At 44.0% G+C, this 5,562-nt stretch overlaps 1 pseudogene; it reads right to left on the bottom strand.

Annotated features, from left to right (window-relative positions):
• Nucleotides 1-3,098: 3,098 nt before the first annotated feature.
• LOC100757385 lies at nucleotides 3,099-5,197 on the bottom strand (annotated as a pseudogene).
• Between the last annotated feature and the right edge of the window lie 365 nt (nucleotides 5,198-5,562).

Below are 5,562 nucleotides of genomic sequence, written 5' to 3' on the forward strand. Positions count from 1 at the left end.
ATTGGTGTGTGATAACAGAATCAGCCTTTTCAGAGCTCAGAGCAGTGTCCCATTGAAAGCCCGAAAATGTGTCCATATTTTAATTTTCCAAATTCTGCAAAGTGAAACACATCCATTTGCCAAATTTCATTTCCATGTATGCCTTTGGGATTACTGCCTGCTGGTAATGGAGTTTGGTTATAGAATGAACAAGCAGGACATTTCTTTGTTATTTCCTTGGTTTGTTGCCAAGTGATGGAAAAAATCCCCTTTTAAAACTTTGCTATTCACATGGTATTTTTTATGAAATTCTGAAATTCACACTTCCTATTAATAATGATCAATCTCATCATTACCTTGTGCTAGAGGACCTGGCAGACCCGTATGATTATATATATATATCTCCTATTTCTGATTATTTCTTGTAATTGTATAAACAATGAAGTTATTTCTGTATCATCAGGAATAAATTCAGCAGTTTCAATGTTAAGATGACTCTTTCTGCATATTGAGAGTCAGCAACTATATTGATAGGTTCTGTAAAATCCTTAAGTACCATGAAAATAGCATACAATTTTGCCTTTTGTACAGAATTGTAAGGGCTTTAAACCATTTTACTTATATTTCTTGATTTATATCCTGCCTTACCTAGTTTGTTTGCATTAGTGTAGAATGTAGGGACTCCAGAGATTGGTGTTTTTCTTACAATTCATGGAAGGATCCAAATTGTTCTTTTTTTAAAATGAATTTTATTCTCTCAGTTTTGAGATAGTTGTTGCTAATTGTCCCCCAAAAGTTACTGCAAGCTCTTTGCCAATATTCATTATCTTTCCATATGGAGGAAATTTCCTTATTAGTTAAGGTACTATAATTTCTCCTGGGTCCCTTCCTGTCGGTTGACAAAGAATTTATCTTTTAAAATCAAATCAGAGATCTTTTCTATATGTGTTTTTAGTTTTTTATTCTGTTTATGTGGTAGAAATATCCATTCTAATATGCTGTCCTCCCTCTGCATCAAAATCACTGAAGGGTATTCTCTGGATGGTAAAATTACCAGAATGCAGTCTAGTCCTGGATCCACACGGTCCACATGTACTTCTCATATTCTCTTTTCTACCAATTCTAATTACTTTTCAGCTTCAGCTGATAATATTTTTGGAGTATTTAAGTCCTTGTCCCCTTTTAGGGCCACTTTTAAGTTTTTAAAATCATGCACTTCTACTCTGTAGTTGAGAAATCTCCCTAGCAATTTTTGAAGATTATTAAGAGTCTGGTATCAGTTTCTCCTGATCTGTAGTTTTTGTGATCTAATTTTTTGTAGACATATTTTATAACCCAAATGATTGATAGAATCTCCTCTTTATATTTTTTTCTGGGGTAATCTGTAATCCCCAGCAAGGTAAAACTTCCTTTAGTGTCTCAAACATCTTTTCCAACGTTCCTTCCTTAGAGTCAGCCAACAATATATCATCCATATAATGGTAAATTATGGATTGTGGAAATTGTTTACGAATTATTTCTAAAGGTTTTTGCACAAAATATTGGCATAGGGTGGGACTATTTAACACTCCCTGTGGCAAGACCTTCCCTTGATATCTCTTAACCGGCTGAGAATTGTTGTAAGTAGGCACCATGAAGGCAAATTTTTCCCTGTCTTTTTCTTGTAAAATAGTGAAGAAGTAATCTTTTAAATCAATAACTATAATAGGTCATTCTTTAGGGATCAGAGAAGGCAAGGGCATCCCGGGCTGTAGGGAGCCCATTGGCTGAATTACTTTGTTGATGGCTCTCAGATGTGTAAGGTTTCTCCATTTTCAGGCTTCTTTTTGATAACAAATACAGGAGAATTCCAAGGGCTGGTAGATTCTTCTATATGTCCAGCATTTATCTATTCCTGAACCGGCTTTTTTAAAGCCTCTAGCTTCTCAGAGGTCATAGGCCATTGCCCTCCCCAGACAGGTTCATCTGTTAGCCATTTTAAGGGTAGGGCTTTTGGTTCCTCTGTAAGTCTGGCACTTGTATTTTGTTTATGGACAGCCTGGATGGTAGGTACCTATTTTCTGGACTGCCTTAAAATGTTTTTTTCCCACAACCATGAGCTTGTTTATGGTTTATATCTGATACTGGAGGAATGTTAATCTGGGTAGTTCATTGCTGCAATAGATCACGACCCTATAGATTTATCACTATATCAGCCACATGTGGCCTCAGTCTTCATTTTTGTCCTTCTGGCCATATACATTCAACCCATCTCATGCTCTGTTTTACCTGAGATAGGGTTCCAATCCCTAAGAATTGAACATTTACCTCTTGCAGGGGCCATCTGGGAAGCCAAGATTTTTGAGTTATAATAGTTATGTCTGCCCCTGTGTCTACCAAACCGATTAGCATATTTGTACTCTTTTTTTGAAACTAAATACATTTTAATAGAAAACAAAATACAAAATAACTCTTTTCAGAAAACAGAAATATTTAATCCCTTTCCACACATTAGAACTTCCTTTGTCCTTAGAACATGGCTTGATATTTGCCAAGTGTGCACTCATGATTCATTCCTGCGTTCACTATACTGGTACTGCAGTGAGGAGTGGAAGCAGATCATTGAGGGAGAAAAAGACACCAAAAAGCCACATCTCAGAATAAGCAGTCATCTGGAAATCCAGCTTTTAAGCCTATTTTGAGATTTATTCAAACTTATTTTTTATCATAATTTTGTTGATGGTGCTAGTGATGGAACCTTGGACAACCGACTCAAGTGCTGAGGCCCATCCTCTGCCTACCATAATATTTCTTCCAGAGTAGAGAAGTATTGACAGAGTACAGCCAGTAAAAGAATCTTTCTCTCCCACCATCACTGCAAGAGCTCAACGTTCAGTGAAGCTACCTGCCTGCTTGCAGAAGCCCATTATATGTGCCCCTTTCTCCTGAAACATGGGCTACCAAAGTCTGAATTCCCTGGATGTCAAAATTCCAAGTATCATAGCCAGTGCCAGGAGTCAAACCTGCAGATAGAAGCAGAGACACCTCTGCCAATGCTAGGTTTCCTCTTCAATAATAATAATAATAATAATAATAATAATAATAATAAATAATAACAATAAATCCTGGTTCTATCATTATGGAAAAGAAAGACTGCTAGATCATCCCTTCCTTTCTTAGTTCCTGTCACCACTTCCCTTGAGGGGTAGCCACAGGAGACACTGTCTACAGCTGCTACAGAGGAGTTCTGCAACTGTTCCAGTAACCCTACTGGGAAGAGGGAAATGCAAAAGCAAGGTGCCTGCATAGAGCCAGGAGGCCTCAAGCCTGAGCATACAGCTCTCAACTGGAGTCTTGTGCACCAGAGCTGTGTTGGGTGAGTGTGGGGTAGGGGAGGGCTCTTTTGCAATCACTGATTCAGTTTTAGCAAGTCCTGGACTGTGACCAGTCTTCCAGCCCCACCAAGTCTGCCACCTGAATTAAAAAATTAATGTTCTTGATTCTCTTGTGTGATTCCAGTCACCAGGAGGAGGTTTCAGGCCATGAACTGTACACTCAGGACATTGCTCATCTGTCCAGTGTACACGCCCACGAGCTCACCCGAAGAGCCCCCAGCAGGTGTGTTCCAGCACGTGCTTCTGATGTCCCAGACACGCACAGAGTTGTCCACGGAGGCAGAGGCAACCAGACTGCTGTCTGGGCTAAAGGCCAGACTGGTGATACTGTCCGTGTGGCCTCTCAGTTCTTTAAAAAGTGTCCCAGAGGCCAAGTCCCACAACTTTAACCGCTGGTCCTCACCAGCGGATGCCAAGTACTTACCGTTGGGAGAAAAGGAAAGGGAAAGCACGGGATCTCGGTGACCCGTGAATAGCCGCACTGAATTCCCCGGTTGGGCGCTCCACAGCCGGACAGTTTTGTCAGTGGAACCTGTTTGAATTGGGGTGGAATTTGACACAGTCCACGTCAGCCAGGTGTCCTGCATATATCCTCAGCGGGTACGTCCGATCAAAAGACCACAGCCTGGCAGTACGGTCGTGGGACCCACTGGCAAAATACAGGCTGTAGGGGCCGATGTCCACATCCCATACAGGGTAGGCATGTCCCTGATACAGCACAGGTGAAGCTCCCTAGGTCCTAGTACCTAATGGACATATCTTCAGAACAAGAGAGCAGCCCCGAGCTGTCTGCGAGGAACCTTGTGCTGTACACTGGGCCACAGTGTCCTCGCAGGATCTTCATCTCTGTGCCTGTATTATCCTCCTCATTCTCCTCCTCCTCCAGAGTGTCACAAGATAGACGGATACGGGATGTGTCCACATGGTGGGGCTCTGATTTCAGCTTTTTGGACCGCAAGCTCCAGAGCTTTATGCAGGAGTTGTCAAACCCAGCAGCCAGAAGCTTGCTATCAGAGGAGATCTCTGCAGTTTTCAGCAGCTGCTCTGTGTTATAGAAGGCATAGAAGCAGATGGTGGTGAGGGAGGGAGGTCCATCCTTGACCCGCTTGATACTCTCCTGCAAGACTTCTAGGGCAGCCCCATTCTGCAGAATAGGGTTGGGCACATCTGGTGGCTCCAGGCCGCTGCTCTCACTGTGGGAGGAGCTACCACTGGCATATAGCTGGTAGTCTGTCCTCTTGGCAGGCTGCACGTCCAAGTGAATGTGCAGGGCAAGCACCTTGCATAGGGCAGTGTTGTTATCACTTTGGAGGTAGCGGATAAGGCAGTTGTCTTCCTGGAGACGGACCACATATTTGTTGTCCAGGAATGCACGAAGCTGAAAGTTTGACAGAATGTCCTGGATGGTTTGCATTGTTTGCAGCTGCTCAATGATGTCCTTCTGACTCGCATTCTGTAGGAACATTCCATGGAAGCAGCTATAGAAGCTTTCCACTGTGCTCTTGGGGCCACTCTGGACCAGGTTGAGGTGGAGGTAGACAAAGAGGGGGTAGAGGAGAGGCATAACTTCATGGCTGTGCTGGGAGTCAGAATCAGTAAGAAAGCTTCTCAGTCGTCCAAACTGTACTTCATATTGCTGGGGTTCTGCCTGGCAAGGGGCAGCAGACACCGCCTTGGCACAACCAGATTCTGATTGGACTGTGAGGTTGGCTGCCATCTCCTCAGGGGTCTGTGATAGTCTCAGGCCTTGCTTCAAGGGGCCGTCTGAGTCCACGTACTGCCGGCGTTTGAGGTAGCAGGACACTGCCACCTGAACCTGCTCCGTGCACACTCGTTTCATGACTGAACATGCCAGGTGGCTCCCGCTGCCCCGCCGCCGCCTGGGCACCGGCTGCTTCCATATGGGTTGCCCGCCGTAGGACTTCGTACCGCGGCCAGCTAGCTGGTTCCCGAGCCCTATGTCCTACCGCGCTTGCGGCTTTTGGTGGCTGCCCAATGACCGCCTGACGGAGTGGGCATGCCAGGCTAGGCCGCGGACGCCAGATGCCACGGCCAGGGCGCACTTGGGGCTCCCATATTTGTACTCTTAATTTAGGTCATTGATCATTTATAGAAAGTTTGCCAAAATATACATTTTTTGATTCCTCCATGTACGTTTGAGTCATCCTCTGTAGCTAATCTACCATTCAGAGTGGTATGAGGAGGATTG

Source organism: Cricetulus griseus (genome assembly GCF_003668045.3).
Source record: "Cricetulus griseus strain 17A/GY chromosome 1 unlocalized genomic scaffold, alternate assembly CriGri-PICRH-1.0 chr1_0, whole genome shotgun sequence".
NCBI classification, from domain to species: Eukaryota; Metazoa; Chordata; class Mammalia; order Rodentia; family Cricetidae; genus Cricetulus; species Cricetulus griseus.